Below are 27085 nucleotides of genomic sequence, written 5' to 3'. Positions count from 1 at the left end.
GGGCAATGCAAATCTGCACTACAAAGAAGTATCACTTCCCACCGGTCAAAAGGGACATCCACAAAATGTGTAATAACCAGAAAGGCAAGACAGTCCCTGGAGAACAGGGAGCCTTGTTATGCTGATGGGCGGGATATAAACTGCCAACTGCCTCACTGGAGGAGTGCATTGTGTTCCCTAAAACAAGTAAACAACAGAGCTACAGAGCCAAGGCCACTTCCAGTCTAGGGAATATACCTTGGGAAAACTGAAAATCAATAAGAAAGAGCCACCTCCAAATTTAGGGCTGCACTGACTACAAGAACCTCAACTTGGGTACACCTTAAATATCCCAGGAAATATAAAAATGGTTCAAAACATTGTGGTACATACGTACGATGGAATATTCCTCAGCCATGAAATCAATGTCATAAGACCAGTAGCAGCAAAGTGAGTGGATTCAGGTACGATGATTCTAAGTGAAATAAGTCACACAGAAAAAGAAACTTATCATAAGATATCACTTATGAAGATCCTGTAAACATGGCTACACGTGAACTGAGTTAGGAAAGAGAACAGAGTCTCACATTTAGAAAACAATCTTATGCCTGCATAAAGGGGATGGAGAGGTGGGGTGATGCATAAAACCAGAGTTTGATATAAGCACAGGGACCGTTCCAAAAACCAACTTTGGAATAGACAAGACCTACACCTTCCTCAGTGAAAGAGACTCAAAACCCCATATTTCACGCAGAGGAATATATCTGACTAGTAAGAATCTTAAAACCTATGTATTGATATGAATCCATAAGGGAATCAAGTGTCTCTAGAATGGCATAAACATGGCAGCGAGAATCAGCTCAAACCCACTATAAAAAGGAATTTCAAAAGCAAAACCAAAAAACAGGGAAATTCTTTACAATTCCTTCAGGGTGTCTGAGGAAACCTGGAAAGACCCTATCTACAATGACAGCTGGATGTGGCATAAGGCTGGACACTTGGGAATGAGAGGATTAGTGAGATTGGGTGAGCAAATGCAGATCCTTTCAAGCAATAATGCATGGTCCCCATTCCATGGGTCCCAACTCTCCAGGTTTAAGGGAATATTACTACAGCTATAACATGTACAGGAAACCTAGAGAATGGACACACTGTGAATACGAAAGGTTTCTAAAACTCAACGAATAGTCCCTCTCCTGGTGCTCCAGTTTGACTTTCCAACTGCCTTACTATCAATCTCCCAACTTGGAGAGACAGGCCCTTTAACCTCCTGGTTTGCACAGGTTCCCAATTTGGCAGAGGATGGAAGGCACGAGGGAGAACCCATGAGAGAGTAGCTGTTAGGCATTTGGACGGGCACATGTCACTCTAATTTCCCGGCAGGAAGAAGAATTAACCAAAGTCTCAGCCACCCACCGGGAACTAGTATAGGATATGATCCAAAGTTTTGGACTTGCGTTCAGCTCACAAAAAACGAGTTGAGAAATGGAGCTCAGGGGCACAGCAATTCACAAACTGGCAGAGTGATAAAGGACAACTATCGTCCAAAAATCTGTTGAGGGAAGTCAACGAGGTGGACTTGAAAGCGAGGCAAAATAGCAGGAAACAGATTTCAAGAGGTACCTTGGAATCGCCTGTAAAGCACAGGAATAGGGGCACAACATGGACAATGGTGCACTTGGCCAAAAAGGGCGTATGCGTTTTTTCCTGAATATATTCAGAAGAAAACGCATACGCCCTTTTTGGCCAAGCAAGCAAGCGGGCAATGCAAATCTGCACTACAAAGAAGTATCATTTCCCACCGGTCAAAAGGGACATCCACAAAATGTGTAATAACCAGAAAGGCAAGACAGTCCCTGGAGAACAGGGAGCCTTGTTATGCTGATGGGCGGGATATAAACTGCCAACTGCCTCACTGGAGGAGTGCACTGTGTTCCCTAAAACAAGTAAACAACAGAGCTACAGAGCCAAGGCCACTTCCAGTCTAGGGAATATACCTTGGGAAAACTGAAAATCAATAAGAAAGAGCCACCTCCAAATTTAGGGCTGCACTGACTACAAGAACCTCAACTTGGGTACACCTTAAATATCCCAGGAAATATAAAAATGGTTCAAAACATTGTGGTACTTACGTACGATGGAATATTCCTCAGCCATGAAATCAATGTCATAAGACCAGTAGCAGCAAAGTGAGTGGATTCAGGTACGATGATTCTAAGTGAAATAAGTCACACAGAAAAAGAAACTTATCATAAGATATCACTTATGAAGATCCTGTAAACATGGCTACACGTGAACTGAGTTAGGAAAGAGAACAGAGTCTCACATTTAGAAAACAGTCTTATGCCTGCATAAAGGGGATGGAGAGGTGGGGTGATGCATAAAACCAGAGTTTGATATAAGCACAGGGACCGTTCCAAAAACCAACTTTGGAATAGACAAGACCTACACCTTCCTCAGTGAAAGAGACTCAAAACCCCATATTTCCCGCAGAGGAATATATCTGACTAGTAAGAATCTTAAAACCTATTTTTTGATATGACTCCATAAGGGAATCAAGTGTCTCTAGAATGGCATAAACATGGCAGCGAGAATCAGCTCAAACCCACTATAAAAAGGAATTTCAAAAGCAAAACGAAAAAACAGGGAAATTCTTTACAATTCCTTCAGGGTGTCTGAGGAAACCTGGAAAGACCCTATCTACAATGACAGCTGGATGTGGCATAAGGCTGGACACTTGGGAATGAGAGGATTAGTGAGATTGGGTGAGCAAATGCAGATCCTTTCAAGCAATAATGCATGGTCCCCATTCCATGGGTCCCAACTCTCCAGGTTTAAGGGAATATTACTACAGCTATAACATGTACAGGAAACCTAGAGAATGGACACACTGTGAATACGAAAGGTTTCTAAAACTCAACGAATAGTCCCTCTCCTGATGCTCCAGTTTGACTTTCCAACTGCCTTACTATCAATCTCCCAACTTGGAGAGACAGGCCCTTTAACCTCCTGGTTTGCACAGGTTCCCAATTTGGCAGAGGATGGAAGGCACAAGGGAGAACTCATGAGAGAGTAGCTGTTAGGCATTTGGACGGGCACATGTCACTCTAATTTCCCGGCAGGAAGAAGAATTAACCAAAGTCTCAGCCACCCACCTGGAAACAGTATAGGACATGATCCAAAATTTTGGACTTGCGTTCAGCTCACAAAAAACGAGTTGAGAAATGGAGCTCAGGGGCACAGCAATTCACAAACTGGCAGAGTGATAAAGGACAACTATCGTCCAAAAATCTGTTGAGGGAAGTCAACGAGGTGGAATTGAAAGCAAGGCAAAATAGCAGGAAACAGATTTCACGAGGTACCTTGGAATCGCCTGTAAAGCTCAGGAAGAGGGGCACAACTTGGACAATGATGCACTTGGCCAAAAAGGGCGTATGCGTTTTCTCCTGAATATATTCAGGAGAAAACACATACGCCCTTTTTGGCCAAGCAAGCAAGAGGGCAATGCAAATCTGCACTACAAAGAAGTATCATTTCCCATCGGTCAAAAGGGACATCCACAAAATGTGTAAAAACCAGAAAGGCAAGACAGGCCCTGGAGAACAGGGAGCCTTGTTATGCTGATGGGCGGGATGTCAATTGCCAAGTGACTCACTGGAGGAGTGCATTGTGTTCCCTAAAACAAGTAAACAACCGAGCTACAGAGCCAAGGCCACTTCCAGTCTAGGGAATATACCATGGGAAAACTGAAAATCAATAAGAAAGAGCCACCTCCAAATTTAGGGCTGCACTGACTACAAGAACCTAAACTTGGGTACACCTTAAATATCCCAGGAAATATAAAAATGGTTCAAAATATTGTGGTATTTACGTACGATGGAATATTCCTCAGCCATGAAATCAATGTCATAAGACCAGTAGCAGCAAAGTGAGTGGATTCAGGTACGATGATTCTATGTGAAATAAGTCACACAGAAAAAGAAACTTATCATAAGATATCACTTATGAAGATCCTGTAAACATGGCTACACGTGAACTGAGTTAGGAAAGAGAACAGAGTCTCACATTTAGAAAACACTCTTATGCCTGCATAAAGGGGAATGAGAGGTGGGGTGATGCATAAAACCAGAGTTTGATATAAGCACAGGGACCGTTTCAAAAACCAACTTTGGAATTGACAAGACCGACACCTTCCTCAGTGAAAGAGACTCAAAACCCCATATTTCCCACAGAGGAATATATCTGACTAGTAAGAATCTTAAAACCTATGTATTGATATGACTCCATAAGGGAATCAAGTGTCTCTAGAGTGGCATAAACATGGCAGCGAGAATCAGCTCAAACCCACTATAAAAAGGAATTTCAAAAGCAAAACCAAAAAACAGGGAAATTCTTTACAATTCCTTCAGGGTGTCTGAGGAAACCTGGAAAGACCCTATCTACAATGACAGCTGTATGTGGCAAAAGGCTGGACACTTGGGACTGAGAGGATTGGTGAGATTGGGTGAGCAAATGCAGACCCTTTCAAGCAATAATGCATGGCCCCCATTCCATGGGTCCCAACTCTCCAGGTTGAAGGGAATATTACTACCGCTATAACATGTACAGGAAACCTAGAGAATGGACACACTGTGAATACGAAAGGTTTCTAAAACTCAACGAATAGTCCCTCTCCTGGTGCTCCAGTTTGACTTTCCAACTGCCTTACTATCAATCTCCCAACTTGGAGAGACAGGCCCTTTAACCTCCTGGTTTGCACAGGTTCCCAATTTGGCAGAGGATGGAAGGGACGAGGGAGAACCCATGAGAGAGTAGCTGTTAGGCATTTGGACGGGCACATGTCACTCTAATTTCCCGGCAGGAAGAAGAATTAACCAAAGTCTCAGCCACCCACCGGGAACCAGTATAGGACATGATCCAAAATTTTGGACTTGCGTTCAGCTCACAAGAAACGAGTTGAGAAATGGAGCTCAGGGGCACAGCAATTCACAAACTGGAAGAGTGATAAAGGACAACTATCATCCAAAAATCTGTTGAGGGAAGTCAACGAGGTGGACTTGAAAGCGAGGCAAAATAGAGGAAACAGATTTCAAGAGGTACCTTGGAATCGCCTGTAAAGCACAGGAAGAGGGGCACAACATGGACAATGGTGCACTTGGCCAAAAATGGCGTATGCGTTTTCTCCTGAATATATTCAGGAGAAAACGCATACGCCCTTTTTGGCCAAGCAAGCAAGCGGGCAATGCAAATCTGCACTACAAAGATGTATCACTTCCCACCGGTCAAAAGGGACATCCACAAAATGTGTAATAACCAGAAAGGCAAGACAGGCCCTGGAGAACAGGGAGCCTTGTTATGCTGATGGGCGGGATGTAAATTGCCAACTGCCTCACTGGAGGAGTGCATTGTGTTCCCTAAAACAAGTAAACAACAGAGCTACAGAGCCAAGGCCACTTCCAGTCTAGGGAATATACCTTGGGAAAACTGAAAATCAATAAGAAAGAGCCACCTCCAAATTTAGGGCTGCACTGACTACAAGAACCTCAACTTGGGTACACCTTAAATATCCCAGGAAATATAAAAATGGTTCAAAACATTGTGGTACTTACGTACGATGGAATATTCCTCAGCCATGAAATCAATGTCATAAGACCAGTAGCAGCAAAGTGAGTGGATTCAGGTACGATGATTCTAAGTGAAATAAGTCACACAGAAAAAGAAACTTATCATAAGATATCACTTATGAAGATCCTGTAAACATGGCTACACGTGAACTGAGTTAGGAAAGAGAACAGAGTCTCACATTTAGAAAACACTCTTATGCCTGCATAAAGGGGATGGAGAGGTGGGGTGATGCATAAAACCAGAGTTTGATATAAGCACAGGGACCGTTCCAAAAACCAACTTTGGAATAGACAAGACCTACACCTTCCTCAGTGAAAGAGACTCAAAACCCCATATTTCACGCAGAGGAATATATCTGACTAGTAAGAATCTTAAATCCTATGTATTGATATGACTCCATAAGGGAATCAAGTGTCTCTAGAATGGCATAAACATGGCAGCGAGAATCAGCTCAAACGCACTATAAAAAGGAATTTCAAAAGCAAAACCAAAAAACAGGGAAATTCTTTACAATTCCTTCAGGGTGTCTGAGGAAACCTGGAAAGACCCTATCTACAATGACAGCTGGATGTGGCATAAGGCTGGACACTTGGGACTGAGAGGATTAGTGAGATTGGGTGAGCAAATGCAGACCCTTTAAAGCAATAATGCATGGCCCCCATTCCATGGGTCCCAACTCTCAAGGTTCAAGGGAATATTACTACAGCTATAACATGTACAGGAAACCTAGAGAATGGACACACTGTGAATACGAAAGGTTTCTAAAACTCAACGAATAGTCCCTCTCCTGATGCTCCAGTTTGACTTTCCAACTGCCTTACTATCAATCTCCCAACTTGGAGAGACAGGCCCTTTAACCTCCTGGTTTGCACAGGTTCCCAATTTGGCAGAGGATGAAAGGCACGAGGGAGAAGCTATGAGAGAGTAGCTGTTAGGCATTTGGACGGGCACATGTCACTCTAATTTCCCGGCAGGAAGAAGAATTAACCAAAGTCTCAGCCACCCACCGGGAAACAGTATAGGACATGATCCAAAATTTTGGACTTGCGTTCAGCTCACAAAAAACGAGTTGAGAAATGGAGCTCAGGGGCACAGCAATTCACATACTGGCAGAGTGATAAAGGACAACTATCGTCCAAAAATCTGTTGAGGGAAGTCAACGAGGTGGACTTGAAAGTGAGGTAAAATAGCAGGAAACAGATTTCAAGAGGTACCTTGGAATCGCCTGTAAAGCACAGGAAGAGGGGCACAACTTGGACAATGATGCACTTGGCCAAAAAGGGCGTATGCGTTTTCTCCTGAATATATTCAGGAGAAAACGCATACGCCCTTTTTGGCCAAGCAAGCAAGCGGGCAATGCAAATCTGCACTACAAAGAAGTATCATTTCCCACCGGTCAAAAGGGACATCCACAAAATGTGTAATAACCAGAAAGGCAAGACAGTCCCTGGAGAACAGGGAGCCTTGTTATGCTGATGGGCGGGATATAAACTGCCAACTGCCTCACTGGAGGAGTGCATTGTGTTCCCTAAAACAAGTAAACAACAGAGCTACAGAGCCAAGGCCACTTCCAGTCTAGGGAATATACCTTGGGAAAACTGAAAATCAATAAGAAAGAGCCACCTCCAAATTTAGGGCTGCACTGACTACAAGAACCTCAACTTGGGTACACCTTAAATATCCCAGGAAATATAAAAATGGTTCAAAACATTGTGGTACTTACGTACGATGGAATATTCCTCAGCCATGAAATCAATGTCATAAGACCAGTAGCAGCAAAGTGAGTGGATTCAGGTACGATGATTCTAAGTGAAATAAGTCACACAGAAAAAGAAACTTATCATAAGATATCACTTATGAAGATCCTGTAAACATGGCTACACGTGAACTGAGTTAGGAAAGAGAACAGAGTCTCACATTTAGAAAACAATCTTATGCCTGCATAAAGGGGATGGAGAGGTGGGGTGATGCATAAAACCAGAGTTTGATATAAGCACAGGGACCGTTCCAAAAACCAACTTTGGAATAGACAAGACCTACACCTTCCTCAGTGAAAGAGACTCAAAACCCCATATTTCACGCAGAGGAATATATCTGACTAGTAAGAATCTTAAAACCTATGTATTGATATGACTCCATAAGGGAATCAAGTGTCTCTAGAATGGCATAAACATGGCAGCGAGAATCAGCTCAAACCCACTATAAAAAGGAATTTCAAAAGCAAAACCAAAAAACAGGGAAATTCTTTACAATTCCTTCAGGGTGTCTGAGGAAACCTGGAAAGACCCTATCTACAATGACAGCTGGATGTGGCATAAGGCTGGACACTTGGGAATGAGAGGATTAGTGAGATTGGGTGAGCAAATGCAGATCCTTTCAAGCAATAATGCATGGTCCCCATTCCATGGGTCCCAACTCTCCAGGTTTAAGGGAATATTACTACAGCTATAACATGTACAGGAAACCTAGAGAATGGACACACTGTGAATACGAAAGGTTTCTAAAACTCAACGAATAGTCCCTCTCCTGGTGCTCCAGTTTGACTTTCCAACTGCCTTACTATCAATCTCCCAACTTGGAGAGACAGGCCCTTTAACCTCCTGGTTTGCACAGGTTCCCAATTTGGCAGAGGATGGAAGGCACGAGGGAGAACCCATGAGAGAGTAGCTGTTAGGCATTTGGACGGGCACATGTCACTCTAATTTCCCGGCAGGAAGAAGAATTAACCAAAGTCTCAGCCACCCACCGGGAACTAGTATAGGATATGATCCAAAGTTTTGGACTTGCGTTCAGCTCACAAAAAACGAGTTGAGAAATGGAGCTCAGGGGCACAGCAATTCACAAACTGGCAGAGTGATAAAGGACAACTATCGTCCAAAAATCTGTTGAGGGAAGTCAACGAGGTGGACTTGAAAGCGAGGCAAAATAGCAGGAAACAGATTTCAAGAGGTACGTTGGAATCGCCTGTAAAGCACAGGAATAGGGGCACAACATGGACAATGGTGCACTTGGCCAAAAAGGGCGTATGCGTTTTTTCCTGAATATATTCAGGAGAAAACGCATACGCCCTTTTTGGCCAAGCAAGCAAGCGGGCAATGCAAATCTGCACTACAAAGAAGTATCACTTCCCACCGGTCAAAAGGGACATCCACAAAATGTGTAATAACCAGAAAGGCAAGACAGTCCCTGGAGAACAGGGAGCCTTGTTATGCTGATGGGCGGGATATAAACTGCCAACTGCCTCACTGGAGGAGTGCACTGTGTTCCCTAAAACAAGTAAACAACAGAGCTACAGAGCCAAGGCCACTTCCAGTCTAGGGAATATACCTTGGGAAAACTGAAAATCAATAAGAAAGAGCAACATCCAAATTTAGGGCTGCACTGACTACAAGAACCTCAACTTGGGTACACCTTAAATATCCCAGGAAATATAAAAATGGTTCAAAACATTGTGGTACTTACGTACGATGGAATATTCCTCAGCCATGAAATCAATGTCATAAGACCAGTAGCAGCAAAGTGAGTGGATTCAGGTACGATGATTCTAAGTGAAATAAGTCACACAGAAAAAGAAACTTATCATAAGATATCACTTATGAAGATCCTGTAAACATGGCTACACGTGAACTGAGTTAGGAAAGAGAACAGAGTCTCACATTACAAAACAATCTTATGCCTGCATAAAGGGGATGGAGAGGTGGGGTGATGCATAAAACCAGAGTTTGATATAAGCACTGGGACCGTTCCAAAAACCAACTTTGGAATAGACAAGACCTACACCTTCCTCAGTGAAAGAGACTCAAAACCCCATATTTCCCGCAGAGGAATATATCTGACTAGTAAGAATCTTAAAACCTATGTATTGATATGACTCCATAAGGGAATCAAGTGTCTCTAGAATGGCATAAACATGGCAGCGAGAATCAGCTCAAACCCACTATAAAAAGGAATTTCAAAAGCAAAACCAAAAAACAGGGAAATTCTTTACAATTCCTTCAGGGTGTCTGAGGAAACCTGGAAAGACCCTATCTACAATGACAGCTGGATGTGGCATAAGGCTGGACACTTGGGAATGAGAGGATTGGTGAGATTGGGTGAGCAAATGCAGACCCTTTCAAGCAATAATGCATGGCCCCCATTCCATGGGTCCCAACTCTCCAGGTTCAAGGGAATATTACTACAGCTATAACATGTACAGGAAACCTAGAGAATGGACACACTGTGAATACGAAAGGTTTCTAAAACTCAACGAATAGTCCCTCTCCTGATGCTCCAGTTTGACTTTCCAACTTCCTTACTATCAATCTCCCAACTTGCAGAGACAGGCCCTTTAACCTCCTGGTTTGCACAGGTTCCCAATTTGGCAGAGGATGGAAGGCACGAGGGAGAAGCCATGAGAGAGTAGCTGTTAGGCATTTGGACGGGCACATGTCACTCTAATTTCCCGGCAGGAAGAAGAATTAACCAAAGTCTCAGCCACCCACCTGGAAACAGTATAGGACATGATCCAAAATTTTGGACTTGCGTTCAGCTCACAAAAAACGAGTTGAGAAATGGAGCTCAGGGGCACAGCAATTCACAAACTGGCAGAGTGATAAAGGACAACTATCGTCCAAAAATCTGTTGAGGGAAGTCAACGAGGTGGAATTGAAAGCAAGGCAAAATAGCAGGAAACAGATTTCACGAGGTACCTTGGAATCGCCTGTAAAGCTCAGGAAGAGGGGCACAACTTGGACAATGATGCACTTGGCCAAAAAGGGCGTATGCGTTTTCTCCTGAATATATTCAGGAGAAAACGCATAGGCCCTTTTTGGCCAAGCAAGCAAGCGGGCAATGCAAATCTGCACTACAAAGAAGTATCATTTCCCACCGGTAAAAAGGGACATCCACAAAATGTGTAAAAACCAGAAAGGCAAGACAGGCCCTGGAGAACAGGGAGCCTTGTTATGCTGATGGGCGGGATGTCAATTGCCAAGTGACTCACTGGAGGAGTGCATTGTGTTCCCTAAAACAAGTAAACAACCGAGCTACAGAGCCAAGGCCACTTCCAGTCTAGGGAATATACCATGGGAAAACTGAAAATCAATAAGAAAGAGCCACCTCCAAATTTAGGGCTGCACTGACTACAAGAACCTAAACTTGGGTACACCTTAAATATCCCAGGAAATATAAAAATGGTTCAAAACATTGTGGTATTTACGTACGATGGAATATTCCTCAGCCATGAAATCAATGTCATAAGACCAGTAGCAGCAAAGTGAGTGGATTCAGGTACGATGATTCTATGTGAAATAAGTCACACAGAAAAAGAAACTTATCATAAGATATCACTTATGAAGATCCTGTAAACATGGCTACACGTGAACTGAGTTAGGAAAGAGAAAAGAGTCTCACATTTAGAAAACACTCTTATGCCTGCATAAAGGGGAATGAGAGGTGGGGTGATGCATAAAACCAGAGTTTGATATAAGCACAGGGACCGTTTCAAAAACCAACTTTGGAATTGACAAGACCGACACCTTCCTCAGTGAAAGAGACTCAAAACCCCATATTTCCCACAGAGGAATATATCTGACTAGTAAGAATCTTAAAACCTATGTATTGATATGTCTCCATAAGGGAATCAAGTGTATCTAGAGTGGCATAAACATGGCAGCGAGAATCAGCTCAAACCCACTATAAAAAGGAATTTCAAAAGCAAAACCAAAAAACAGGGAAATTCTTTACAATTCCTTCAGGGTGTCTGAGGAAACCTGGAAAGACCCTATCTACAATGACAGCTGTATGTGGCAAAAGGCTGGACACTTGGGACTGAGAGGATTAGTGAGATTGGGTGAGCAAATGCAGACCCTTTAAAGCAATAATGCATGGCCCCCATTCCATGGGTCCCAACTCTCAATGTTCAAGGGAATATTACTACAGCTATAACATGTACAGGAAACCTAGAGAATGGACACACTGTGAATACGAAAGGTTTCTAAAACTCAACGAATAGTCCCTCTCCTGATGCTCCAGTTTGACTTTCCAACTGCCTTACTATCAATCTCCCAACTTGGAGAGACAGGCCATTTAACCTCCTGGTTTGCACAGGTTCCCAATTTGGCAGAGGATGGAAGGCACGAGGGAGAAGCTATGAGAGAGTAGCTGTTAGGCATTTGGACGGGCACATGTCACTCTAATTTCCCGGCACGAAGAAGAATTAACCAAAGTCTCAGCCACCCACCGGGAAACAGTATAGGACATGATCCAAAATTTTGGACTTGCGTTCAGCTCACAAAAAACGAGTTGAGAAATGGAGCTCAGGGGCACAGCAATTCACATACTGGCAGAGTGATAAAGGACAACTATCGTCCAAAAATCTGTTGAGGGAAGTCAACGAGGTGGACTTGAAAGCGAGGTAAAATAGCAGGAAACAGATTTCAAGAGGTACCTTGGAATCGCCTGTAAAGCACAGGAAGAGGGGCACAACTTGGACAATGATGCACTTGGCCAAAAAGGGCGTATGCGTTTTCTCATGAATATATTCAGGAGAAAACGCATACGCCCTTTTTGGCCAAGCAAGCAAGCGGGCAATGCAAATCTGCACTACAAAGAAGTATCATTTCCCACCGGTCAAAAGGGACATCCACAAAATGTGTAATAACCAGAAAGGCAAGACAGTCCCTGGAGAACAGGGAGCCTTGTTATGCTGATGGGCGGGATATAAACTGCCAACTGCCTCACTGGAGGAGTGCATTGTGTTCCCTAAAACAAGTAAACAACAGAGCTACAGAGCCAAGGCCACTTCCAGTCTAGGGAATATACCTTGGGAAAACTGAAAATCAATAAGAAAGAGCCACCTCCAAATTTAGGGCTGCACTGACTACAAGAACCTAAACTTGGGTACAACTTAAATATCCCAGGAAATAAAAAATGGTTCAAAACATTGTGGTACTTACGTACGATGGAATATTCCTCAGCCATGAAATCAATGTCATAAGACCAGTAGCAGCAAAGTGAGTGGATTCAGGTACGATGATTCTAAGTGAAATAAGTCACACAGAAAAAGAAACTTATCATAAGATATCACTTATGAAGATCCTGTAAACATGGCTACACGTGAACTGAGTTAGGAAAGAGAACAGAGTCTCACATTTAGAAAACAAACTTATGCCTGCATAAAGGGGATGGAGAGGTGGGGTGATGCATAAAACCAGAGTTTGATATAAGCACAGGGACCGTTCCAAAAACCAACTTTGGAATAGACAAGACCTACACCTTCCTCAGTGAAAGAGACTCAAAACCCCATATTTCACGCAGAGGAATATATCTGACTAGTAAGAATCTTAAAACCTATGTATTGATATGACTCCATAAGGGAATCAAGTGTCTCTAGAATGGCATAAACATGGCAGCGAGAATCAGCTCAAACCCACTATAAAAAGGAATTTCAAAAGCAAAACCAAAAAACAGGGAAATTCTTTACAATTCCTTCAGGGTGTCTGAGGAAACCTGGAAAGACCCTATCTACAATGACAGCTGGATGTGGCATAAGGCTGGACACTTGGGAATGAGAGGATTAGTGAGATTGGGTGAGCAAATGCAGATCCTTTCAAGCAATAATGCATGGTCCCCATTCCATGGGTCCCAACTCTCCAGGTTTAAGGGAATATTACTACAGCTATAACATGTACAGGAAACCTAGAGAATGGACACACTGTGAATACGAAAGGTTTCTAAAACTCAACGAATAGTCCCTCTCCTGGTGCTCCAGTTTGACTTTCCAACTGCCTTACTATCAATCTCCCAACTTGGAGAGACAGGCCCTTTAACCTCCTGGTTTGCACAGGTTCCCAATTTGGCAGAGGATGGAAGGCACGAGGGAGAACCCATGAGAGAGTAGCTGTTAGGCATTTGGACGGGCACATGTCACTCTAATTTCCCGGCAGGAAGAAGAATTAACCAAAGTCTCAGCCACCCATCGGGAACTAGTATAGGATATGATCCAAAGTTTTGGACTTGCATTCAGCTCACAAAAAACGAGTTGAGAAATGGAGCTCAGGGGCACAGCAATTCACAAACTGGCAGAGTGATAAAGGACAACTATCGTCCAAAAATCTGTTGAGGGAAGTCAACGAGGTGGACTTGAAAGCGAGGCAAAATAGCAGGAAACAGATTTCAAGAGGTACCTTGGAATCGCCTGTAAAGCACAGGAATAGGGGCACAACATGGACAATGGTGCACTTGGCCAAAAAGGGCGTATGCGTTTTTTCCTGAATATATTCAGGAGAAAACGCATACGCCCTTTTTGGCCAAGCAAGCAAGCGGGCAATGCAAATCTGCACTACAAAGAAGTATCACTTCCCACCGGTAAAAAGGGACATCCACAAAATGTGTAATAACCAGAAAGGCAAGACAGTCCCTGGAGAACAGGGAGCCTTGTTATGCTGATGGGCGGGATATAAACTGCCAACTGCCTCACTGGAGGAGTGCACTGTGTTCCCTAAAACAAGTAAACAACAGAGCTACAGAGCCAAGGCCACTTCCAGTCTAGGGAATATACCTTGGGAAAACTGAAAATCAATAAGAAAGAGCAACCTCCAAATTTAGGGCTGCACTGACTACAAGAACCTCAACTTGGGTACACCTTAAATATCCCAGGAAATATAAAAATGGTTCAAAACATTGTGGTACTTACGTACGATGGAATATTCCTCAGCCATGAAATCAATGTCATAAGACCAGTAGCAGCAAAGTGAGTGGATTCAGGTACGATGATTCTAAGTGAAATAAGTCACACAGAAAAAGAAACTTATCATAAGATATCACTTATGAAGATCCTGTAAACATGGCTACACGTGAACTGAGTTAGGAAAGAGAACAGAGTCTCACATTTAGAAAACAATCTTATGCCTGCATAAAGGGGATGGAGAGGTGGGGTGATGCATAAAAGCAGAGTTTGATATAAGCACTGGGACCGTTCCAAAAACCAACTTTGGAATAGACAAGACCTACACCTTCCTCAGTGAAAGAGACTCAAAACCCCATATTTCCCGCAGAGGAATATATCTGACTAGTAAGAATCTTAAAACCTATGTATTGATATGACTCCATAAGGGAATCAAGTGTCTCTAGAATGGCATAAACATGGCAGCGAGAATCAGCTCAAACCCACTATAAAAAGGAATTTCAAAAGCAAAACCAAAAAACAGGGAAATTCTTTACAATTCCTTCAGGGTGTCTGAGGAAACCTGGAAAGACCCTATCTACAATGACAGCTGGATGTGGCATAAGGCTGGACACTTGGGAATGAGAGGATTAGTGAGATTGGGTGAGCAAATGCAGATCCTTTCAAGCAATAATGCATGGTCCCCATTCCATGGGTCCCAACTCTCCAGGTTTAAGGGAATATTACTACAGCTATAACATGTACAGGAAACCTAGAGAATGGACACACTGTGAATACGAAAGGTTTCTAAAACTCAACGAATAGTCCCTCTCCTGGTGCTCCAGTTTGACTTTCCAACTGCCTTACTATCAATCTCCCAACTTGGAGAGACAGGCCCTTTAACCTCCTGGTTTGCACAGGTTCCCAATTTGGCAGAGGATGGAAGGCACAAGGGAGAACCCATGAGAGAGTAGCTGTTAGGCATTTGGACGGGCACATGTCACTCTAATTTCCCGGCAGGAAGAAGAATTAACCAAAGTCTCAGCCACCCACCGGGAACCAGTATAGGATATGATCCAAAATTTTGGACTTGCGTTCAGCTCACAAAAAACGAGTTGAGAAATGGAGCTCAGGGGCACAGCAATTCACAAACTGGCAGAGTGATAAAGGACAACTATCGTCCAAAAATCTGTTGAGGGAAGTCAACGAGGTGGACTTGAAAGCGAGGCAAAATAGCAGGAAACAGATTTCAAGAGGTACCTTGGAATCGCCTGTAAAGCACAGGAAGAGGGGCACAACATGGACAATGGTGCACTTGGCAAAATAGGGCGTATGCGTTTTCTCCTGAATATATTCAGGAGAAAACGCATACGCCCTTTTTGGCCAAGCAAGCAAGCGGGCAATGCAAATCTGCACGACAAAGAAGTATCATTTCCCACCGGTCAAAAGGGACATCCACAAAATGTGTAAAAACCAGAAAGGCAAGACAGGCCCTGGAGAACAGGGAGCCTTGTTATGCTGATGGGCGGGATGTCAATTGCCAAGTGACTCACTGGAGGAGTGCATTGTGTTCCCTAAAACAAGTAAACAACAGAGCTACAGAGCCAAGGCCACTTCCAGTCTAGGGAATATACCATGGGAAAACTGAAAATCAATAAGAAAGAGCCACCTCCAAATTTAGGGCTGCACTGACTACAAGAACCTCAACTTGGGTACACCTTAAATATCCCAGGAAATATAAAAATGGTTCAAAACATTGTGGTACTTACGTACGATGGAATATTCCTCAGCCATGAAATCAATGTCATAAGACCAGTAGCAGCAAAGTGAGTGGATTCAGGTACGATGATTCTAAGTGAAATAAGTCACACAGAAAAAGAAACTTATCATAAGATATCACTTATGAAGATCCTGTAAACATGGCTACACCTGAACTGAGTTAGGAAAGAGAACAGAGTCTCACATTTAGAAAACACTCTTATGCCTGCATAAAGGGGAAGGAGAGGTGGGGTGATGCATAAAACCAGAGTTTGATATAAGCACAGGGACCGTTCCAAAAACCAACTTTGGAATTGACAAGACCTACACCTTCCTCAGTGAAAGAGACTCAAAACCCCATATTTCCCACAGAGGAATATATCTGACTAGTAAGAATCTTAAAACCTATGTATTGTTATGTCTCCATAAGGGAATCAAGTGTGTCTAGAGTGGCATAAACATGGCAGCGAGAATCAGCTCAAACCCACTATAAAAAGGAATTTCAAAAGCAAAACGAAAAAACAGGGAAATTCTTTACAATTCCTTCAGGGTGTCTGAGGAAACCTGGAAAGACCCTATCTACAATGACAGCTGTATGTGGCAGAAGGCTGGACACTTGGGACTGAGAGGATTGGTGAGATTGGGTGAGCAAATGCAGACCCTTTCAAGCAATAATGCATGGCCCCCATTCCATGGGTCCCAACTCTCCAGGTTCAAGGGAATATTACTACAGCTATAACATGTACAGGAAACCTAGAGAATGGACACACTGTGAATACGAAAGGTTTCTAAAACTCAACGAATAGTCCCTCTCCTGATGCTCCAGTTTGACTTTCCAACTTCCTTACTATCAATCTCCCAACTTGCAGAGACAGGCCCTTTAACCTCCTGGTTTGCACAGGTTCCCAATTTGGCAGAGGATGGAAGGCACGAGGGAGAAGCCATGAGAGAGTAGCTGTTAGGCATTTGGACGGGCACATGTCACTCTAATTTCCCGGCAGGAAGAAGAATTAACCAAAGTCTCAGCCACCCACCTGGAAACAGTATAGGACATGATCCAAAATTTTGGACTTGCGTTCAGCTCACAAAAAACGAGTTGAGAAATGGAGCTCAGGGGCACAGCAATTCACAAACTGGCAGAGTGATAAAGGACAACTATCGTCCAAAAATCTGTTGAGGGAAGTCAACGAGGTGGAATTGAAAGCAAGGCAAAATAGCAGGAAACAGATTTCACGAGGTACCTTGGAATCGCCTGTAAAGCTCAGGAAGAGGGGCACAACTTGGACAATGATGCACTTGGCCAAAAAGGGCGTATGCGTTTTCTCCTGAATATATTCAGGAGAAAACGCATACGCCCTTTTTGGCCAAGCAAGCAAGCGGGCAATGCAAATCTGCACTACAAAGAAGTATCATTTCCCATCGGTCAAAAGGGACATCCACAAAATGTGTAAAAACCAGAAAGGCAAGACAGGCCCTGGAGAACAGGGAGCCTTGTTATGCTGATGGGCGGGATGTCAATTGCCAAGTGACTCACTGGAGGAGTGCATTGTGTTCCCTAAAACAAGTAAACAACCGAGCTACAGAGCCAAGGCCACTTCCAGTCTAGGGAATATACCATGGGAAAACTGAAAATCAATAAGAAAGAGCCACCTCCAAATTTAGGGCTGCACTGACTACAAGAACCTAAACTTGGGTACACCTTAAATATCCCAGGAAATATAAAAATGTTTCAAAACATTGTGGTATTTACGTACGATGGAATATTCCTCAGCCATGAAATCAATGTCATAAGACCAGTAGCAGCAAAGTGAGTGGATTCAGGTACGATGATTCTATGTGAAATAAGTCACACAGAAAAAGAAACTTATCATAAGATATCACTTATGAAGATCCTGTAAACATGGCTACACGTGAACTGAGTTAGGAAAGAGAAAAGAGTCTCACATTTAGAAAACACTCTTATGCCTGCATAAAGGGGAATGAGAGGTGGGGTGATGCATAAAACCAGAGTTTGATATAAGCACAGGGACCGTTTCAAAAACCAACTTTGGAATTGACAAGACCGGCACCTTCCTCAGTGAAAGAGACTCAAAACCCCATATTTCCCACAGAGGAATATATCTGACTAGTAAGAATCTTAAAACCTATGTATTGATATGTCTCCATAAGGGAATCAAGTGTATCTAGAGTGGCATAAACATGGCAGCGAGAATCAGCTCAAACCCACTATAAAAAGGAATTTCAAAAGCAAAACCAAAAAACAGGGAAATTCTTTACAATTCCTTCAGGGTGTCTGAGGAAACCTGGAAAGACCCTATCTACAATGACAGCTGTATGTGGCAAAAGGCTGGACACTTGGGACTGAGAGGATTGGTGAGATTGGGTGAGCAAATGCAGAACCTTTAAAGCAATAATGCATGGCCCCCATTCCATGGGTCCCAACTCTCCAGGTTGAAGGGAATATTACTACCGCTATAACATGTACAGGAAACCTAGAGAATGGACACACTGTGAATACGAAAGGTTTCTAAAACTCAACGAATAGTCCCTCTCCTGGTGCTCCAGTTTGACTTTCCAACTGCCTTACTATCAATCTCCCAACTTGGAGAGACAGGCCCTTTAACCTCCTGGTTTGCACAGGTTCCCAATTTGGCAGAGGATGGAAGGCACGAGGGAGAACCCATGAGAGAGTAGCTGTTAGGCATTTGGACGGGCACATGTCACTCTAATTTCCCGGCAGGAAGAAGAATTAACCAAAGTCTCAGCCACCCACCGGGAACCAGTATAGGACATGATCCAAAATTTTGGACTTGCGTTCAGCTCACAAGAAACGAGTTGAGAAATGGAGCTCAGGGGCACAGCAATTCACAAACTGGAAGAGTGATAAAGGACAACTATCATCCAAAAATCTGTTGAGGGAAGTCAACGAGGTGGACTTGAAAGCGAGGCAAAATAGAGGAAACAGATTTCAAGAGGTACCTTGGAATCGCCTGTAAAGCACAGGAAGAGGGGCACAACATGGACAATGGTGCACTTGGCCAAAAAGGGCGTATGCGTTTTCTCCTGAATATATTCAGGAGAAAACGCATACGCCCTTTTTGGCCAAGCAAGCAAGCGGGCAATGCAAATCTGCACTACAAAGATGTATCACTTCCCACCGGTCAAAAGGGACATCCACAAAATGTGTAATAACCAGAAAGGCAAGACAGGCCCTGGAGAACAGGGAGCCTTGTTATGCTGATGGGCGGGATGTCAATTGCCAACTGCCTCACTGGAGGAGTGCATTGTGTTCCCTAAAACAAGTAAACAACAGAGCTACAGAGCCAAGGCCACTTCCAGTCTAGGGAATATACCTTGGGAAAACTGAAAATCAATAAGAAAGAGCCACCTCCAAATTTAGGGCTGCACTGACTACAAGAACCTCAACTTGGGTACACCTTAAATATCCCAGGAAATATAAAAATGGTTCAAAACATTGTGGTACTTACGTACGATGGAATATTCCTCAGCCATGAAATCAATGTCATAAGACCAGTAGCAGCAAAGTGAGTGGATTCAGGTACGATGATTCTAAGTGAAATAAGTCACACAGAAAAAGAAACTTATCATAAGATATCACTTATGAAGATACTGTAAACATGGCTAAATGTGAACTGAGTTAAGAAAGAGAACAGAGTCTCACATTTAGACAACACTCTTATGCCTGCATAAATGGGATGGAGAGGTGGGGTGATGCATAAAACCAGAGTTTGATATAAGCACAGGGACCGTTGCAAAAACCAACTTTGGAATAGACAAGACCTACACCTTCCTCAGTGAAAGAGACTCAAAACCCCATATTTCACGCAGAGGAATATATCTGACTAGTAAGAATCTTAAATCCTATGTATTGATATGACTCCATAAGGGAATCAAGTGTCTCTAGAATGGCATAAACATGGCAGCGAGAATCAGCTCAAACGCACTATAAAAAGGAATTTCAAAAGCAAAACCAAAAAACAGGGAAATTCTTTACAATTCCTTCAGGGTGTCTGAGGAAACCTGGAAAGACCCTATCTACAATGACAGCTGGATGTGGCATAAGGCTGGACACTTGGGACTGAGAGGATTAGTGAGATTGGGTGAGCAAATGCAGACCCTTTAAAGCAATAATGCATGGCCCCCATTCCATGGGTCCCAACTCTCCAGGTTCAAGGGAATATTACTACAGCTATAACATGTACAGGAAACCTAGAGAATGGACACACTGTGAATACGAAAGGTTTCTAAAACTCAACGAATAGTCCCTCTCCTGATGCTCCAGTTTGACTTTCCAACTGCCTTACTATCAATCTCCCAACTTGGAGAGACAGGCCCTTTAACCTCCTGGTTTGCACAGGTTCCCAATTTGGCAGAGGATGGAAGGCACGAGGGAGAAGCCATGAGAGAGTAGCTGTTAGGCATTTGGACGGGCACATGTCACTCTAATTTCCCGGCACGAAGAAGAATTAACCAAAGTCTCAGCCACCCACCGGGAAACAGTATAGGACATGATCCAAAATTTTGGACTTGCGTTCAGCTCACAAAAAACGAGTTGAGAAATGGAGCTCAGGGGCACAGCAATTCACATACTGGCAGAGTGATAAAGGACAACTATCGTCCAAAAATCTGTTGAGGGAAGTCAACGAGGTGGACTTGAAAGCGAGGTAAAATAGCAGGAAACAGATTTCAAGAGGTACCTTGGAATCGCCTGTAAAGCACAGGAAGAGGGGCACAACTTGGACAATGATGCACTTGGCCAAAAAGGGCGTATGCGTTTTCTCCTGAATATATTCAGGAGAAAACGCATACGCCCTTTTTGGCCAAACAAGCAAGCGGGCAATGCAAATCTGCACTACAAAGAAGTATCATTTCCCACCGGTCGAAAGGGACATCCACAAAATGTGTAAAAACCAGAAAGGCAAGACAGGCCCTGGAGAACAGGGAGCCTTGTTATGCTGATGGGCGGGATGTCAATTGCCAACTGCCTCACTGGAGGAGTGCATTGTGTTCCCTAAAAGAAGTAAACAACAGAGCTACAGAGCCAAGGCCACTTCCAGTCTAGGGAATATACCATGGGAAAACTAAAATCAATAAGAAAGAGCCACCTCCAAATTTAGGGCTGCACTGACTACAAGAACCTCAACTTGGGTACACCTTAAATATCCCAGGAAATATAAAAATGGTTCAAAACATTGTGGTACTTACGTACGATGGAATATTCCTCAGCCATGAAATCAATGTCATAAGACCAGTAGCAGCAAAGTGAGTGGATTCAGGTACGATGATTCTAAGTGAAATAAGTCACACAGAAAAAGAAACTTATCATAAGATATCACTTATGAAGATCCTGTAAACATGGCTACACCTGAACTGAGTTAGGAAAGAGAACAGAGTCTCACATTTAGAAAACACTCTTATGCCTGCATAAAGGGGAAGGAGAGGTGGGGTGATGCATAAAACCAGAGTTTGATATAAGCACAGGGACCGTTTCAAAAACCAAATTTGGAATAGACAAGACCTACACCTTCCTCAGTGAAAGAGACTCAAAACACCATATTTCCCACAGAGGAATATATCTGACTAGTAAGAATCTTAAAACCTATGTATTGATATGTCTCCATAAGGGAATCAAGTGTATCTAGAGTGGCATAAACATGGCAGCGAGAATCAGCTCAAACCCACTATAAAAAGGAATTTCAAAAGCAAAACCAAAAAACAGGGAAATTCTTTACAATTCCTTCAGGGTGTCTGAGGAAACCTGGAAAGACCCTATCTACAATAACAGCTGTATGTGGCAAAAGGCTGGACACTTAGGACTGAGAGGATTGGTGAGATTGGGTGAGCAAATGCAGACCCTTTAAAGCAATAATGCATGGCCCCCATTCCATGGGTCCCAACTCTCCAGGTTGAAGGGAATATTACTACCGCTATAACATGTACAGGAAACCAAGAGAATGGACACACTGTGAATACGAAAGGTTTCTAAAACTCAACGAATAGTCCCTCTCCTGGTGCTCCAGTTTGACTTTCCAACTGCCTTACAATCAATCTCCCAACTTGGAGAGACAGGCCCTTTAACCTCCTGGTGTGCACAGGTTCCCAATTTGGCAGAGGATGGAAGGGACGAGGGAGAACCCGTGAGAGAGTAGCTGTTAGGCATTTGGACGGGCACATGTCACTCTAGTTTCCCGGCAGGAAGAAGAATTAACCAAACTCTCAGCCACCCACCGGGAACCAGTATACGACATGATCCAAAATTTTGGACTTGCGTTCAGCTCACAAAAACGAGTTGAGGAATGGAGCTCAGGGGCACAGCAATTCACAAACTGGAAGAGTGATAAAGGACAACTATCGTCCAAAAATCTGTTGAGGGAAGTCAACGAGGTGGACTTGAAAGCGAGGCAAAATAGCAGGAAACAGATTTCAAGAGGTACCTTGGAATCGCCTGTAAAGCACAGGAATAGGGACACAACATGGACAATGGTGCACTTGGCCAAAAAGGGCGTATGCGTTTTCTCCTGAATATATTCAGGAGAAAACGCATACGCCCATTTTGGCCAAGCAAGCAAGCGGGCAATGCAAATCTGCACTACAAAGAAGTATCACTTCCCACCGGTCAAAAGGGACAACCACAAAATGTGTAATAACCAGAAAGGCAAGACAGGCCGTGGAGAACAGGGAGCCTTGTTATGCTGATGGGCGGGATATAAACTGCCAACTGCCTCACTGGAGGAGTGCATTGTGTTCCCTAAAACAAGTAAACAACAGAGCTACAGAGCCAAGGCCACTTCCAGTCTAGGGAATATACCTTGGGAAAACTGAAAATCAATAAGAAAGAGCCACCTCCAAATTTAGGGCTGCACTGACTACAAGAACCTAAACTTGGGTACACCTTAAATATCCCAGGAAATATAAAAATGGTTCAAAACATTGTGGTACTTACGTATGATGGAATATTCCTCAGCCATGAAATCAATGTCATAAGACCAGTAGCAGCAAAGTGAGTGGATTCAGGTACGATGATTCTAAGTGAAATAAGTCACACAGAAAAAGAAACTTATCATAAGATATCACTTATGAAGATCCTGTAAACATGGCTACACGTGAACTGAGTTAGGAAAGAGAACAGAGTCTCACATTTAGAAAACACTCTTATGCCTGCATAAAGGGGAATGAGAGGTGGGGTGATGCATAAAACCAGAGTTTGATATAAGCACAGGGACCGTTCCAAAAACCAACTTTGGAATTTACAAGACCTACACCTTCCTCAGTGAAAGAGACTCAAAACCCCATATTTCCCGCAGAGGAATATATCTGACAAGTAAGAATCTTAAAACCTATGTATTGTTATGTCTCCATAAGGGAATCAAGTGTGTCTAGAGTGGCATAAACATGGCAGCGAGAATCAGCTCAAACCCACTATAAAAAGGAATTTCAAAAGCAAAACGAAAAAACAGGGAAATTCTTTACAATTCCTTCAGGGTGTCTGAGGAAACCTGGAAAGACCCTATCTACAATGACAGCTCTATGTGGCAAAAGGCTGGACACTTGGGACTGAGAGGATTGGTGAGATTGGGTGAGCAAATGCAGACCCTTTCAAGCAATAATGCATGGCCCCCATTCCATGGGTCCCAACTCTCCATGTTCAAGGGAATATTACTACAGCTATAACATGCACAGGAAACCTAGAGAATGGACACACTCTGAATACGAAAGGTTTCTAAAACTCAACGAATAGTCCCTCTCCTGATGCTCCAGTTTGACTTTCCAACTGCCTTACTATCAATCTCCCAACTTGGAGAGACAGGCCCTTTAACCTCCTGGTTTGCACAGGTTCCCAATTTGGCAGAGGATGGAAGGCACGAGGGAGAACCCATGAGAGAGTAGCTGTTAGGCATTTGGACGGGCACATGTCACTCTAATTTCCCGGCAGAAAGAAGAATTAACCAAAGTCTCAGCCACCCACCGGGAACTAGTATAGGATATGATCCAAAGTTTTGGACTTGCGTTCAGCTCACAAAAAACGAGTTGAGAAATGGAGCTCAGGGGCACAGCAATTCACAAACTGGCAGAGTGATAAAGGACAACTATCGTCCAAAAATCTGTTGAGGGAAGTCAACGAGGTGGACTTGAAAGCGAGGCAAAATAGCAGGAAACAGATTTCAAGAGGTACCTTGGAATCGCCTGTAAAGCACAGGAATAGGGGCACAACATGGACAATGGTGCACTTGGCCATAAAGGGCGTATGCGTTTTTTCCTGAATATATTCAGGAGAAAACGCATACGCCCTTTTTGGCCAAGCAAGCAAGCGGGCAATGCAAATCTGCACTACAAAGAAGTATCACTTCCCACCGGTCAAAAGGGACATCCACAAAATGTGTAATAACCAGAAAGGCAAGACAGTCCCTGGAGAACAGGGAGCCTTGTTATGCTGATGGGCGGGATATAAACTGCCAACTGCCTCACTGGAGGAGTGCACTGTGTTCCCTAAAACAAGTAAACAACAGAGCTACAGAGCCAAGGCCACTTCCAGTCTAGGGAATATACCTTGGGAAAACTGAAAATCAATAAGAAAGAGCAACCTCCAAATTTAGGGCTGCACTGACTACAAGAACCTCAACTTGGGTACACCTTAAATATCCCAGGAAATATAAAAATGGTTCAAAACATTGTGGTACTTACGTACGATGGAATATTCCTCAGCCATGAAATCAATGTCATAAGACCAGTAGCAGCAAAGTGAGTGGATTCAGGTACGATGATTCTAAGTGAAATAAGTCACACAGAAAAAGAAACTTATCATAAGATATCACTTATGAAGATCCTGTAAACATGGCTACACGTGAACTGAGTTAGGAAAGAGAACAGAGTCTCACATTTAGAAAACAATCTTATGCCTGCATAAAGGGGATGGAGAGGTGGGGTGATGCATAAAACCAGAGTTTGATATAAGCAAAGGGACCGTTCCAAAAACCAACTTTGGAATAGACAAGACCTACACCTTCCTCAGTGAAAGAGACTCAAAACCCCATATTTCCCGCAGAGGAATATATCTGACTAGTAAGAATCTTAAAACCTATGTATTGATATGACTCCATAAGGGAATCAAGTGTCTCTAGAATGGCATAAACATGGCAGCGAGAATCAGCTCAAACCCACTATAAAAAGGAATTTCAAAAGCAAAACCAAAAAACAGGGAAATTCTTTACAATTCCTTCAGGGTGTCTGAGGAAACCTGGAAAGACCCTATCTACAATGACAGCTGGATGTGGCATAAGGCTGGACACTTGGGAATGAGAGGATTGGTGAGATTGGGTGAGCAAATGCAGACCCTTTCAAGCAATAATGCATGGCCCCCATTCCATGGGTCCCAACTCTCCAGGTTCAAGGGAATATTACTACAGCTATAACATGTACAGGAAACCTAGAGAATGGACACACTGTGAATACGAAAGGTTTCTAAAACTCAACGAATAGTCCCTCTCCTGATGCTCCAGTTTGACTTTCCAACTTCCTTACTATCAATCTCCCAACTTGCAGAGACAGGCCCTTTAACCTCCTGGTTTGCACAGGTTCCCAATTTGGCAGAGGATGGAAGGCACGAGGGAGAAGCCATGAGAGAGTAGCTGTTAGGCATTTGGACGGGCACATGTCACTCTAATTTCCCGGCAGGAAGAAGAATTAACCAAAGTCTCAGCCACCCACCTGGAAACAGTATAGGACATGATCCAAAATTTTGGACTTGCGTTCAGCTCACAAAAAACGAGTTGAGAAATGGAGCTCAGGGGCACAGCAATTCACAAACTGGCAGAGTGATAAAGGACAACTATCGTCCAAAAATCTGTTGAGGGAAGTCAACGAGGTGGAATTGAAAGCAAGGCAAAATAGCAGGAAACAGATTTCACGAGGTACCTTGGAATCGCCTGTAAAGCTCAGGAAGAGGGGCACAACTTGGACAATGATGCACTTGGCCAAAAAGGGCGTATGCGTTTTCTCCTGAATATATTCAGGAGAAAACGCATACGCCCTTTTTGGCCAAGCAAGCAAGCGGGCAATGCAAATCTGCACTACAAAGAAGTATCATTTCCCATCGGTCAAAAGGGACATCCACAAAATGTGTAAAAACCAGAAAGGCAAGACAGGCCCTGGAGAACAGGGAGCCTTGTTATGCTGATGGGCGGGATGTCAATTGCCAAGTGACTCACTGGAGGAGTGCATTGTGTTCCCTAAAACAAGTAAACAACCGAGCTACAGAGCCAAGGCCACTTCCAGTCTAGGGAATATACCATGGGAAAACTGAAAATCAATAAGAAAGAGCCACCTCCAAATTTAGGGCTGCACTGACTACAAGAACCTAAACTTGGGTACACCTTAAATATCCCAGGAAATATAAAAATGGTTCAAAACATTGTGGTATTTACGTACGATGGAATATTCCTCAGCCATGAAATCAATGTCATAAGACCAGTAGCAGCAAAGTGAGTGGATTCAGGTACGATGATTCTATGTGAAATAAGTCACACAGAAAAAGAAACTTATCATAAGATATCACTTATGAAGATCCTGTAAACATGGCTACACGTGAACTGAGTTAGGAAAGAGAAAAGAGTCTCACATTTAGAAAACACTCTTATGCCTGCATAAAGGGGAATGAGAGGTGGGCTGATGCATAAAACCAGAGTTTGATATAAGCACAGGGACCGTTTCAAAAACCAACTTTGGAATTGACAAGACCGACACCTTCCTCAGTGAAAGAGACTCAAAACCCCATATTTCCCACAGAGGAATATATCTGACTAGTAAGAATCTTAAAACCTATGTATTGATATGTCTCCATAAGGGAATCAAGTGTATCTAGAGTGGCATAAACATGGCAGCGAGAATCAGCTCAAACCCACTATAAAAAGAAATTTCAAAAGCAAAACCAAAAAACAGGGAAATTCTTTACAATTCCTTCAGGGTGTCTGAGGAAACCTGGAAAGACCCTATCTACAATGACAGCTGTATGTGGCAAAAGGCTGGACACTTGGGACTGAGAGGATTAGTGAGATTGGG

This window comes from Mesoplodon densirostris, chromosome 1 (assembly GCF_025265405.1).
Source record: "Mesoplodon densirostris isolate mMesDen1 chromosome 1, mMesDen1 primary haplotype, whole genome shotgun sequence".
Taxonomy (NCBI): domain Eukaryota; kingdom Metazoa; phylum Chordata; class Mammalia; order Artiodactyla; family Ziphiidae; genus Mesoplodon; species Mesoplodon densirostris.
This window is presented reverse-complemented; position numbering follows the sequence as displayed.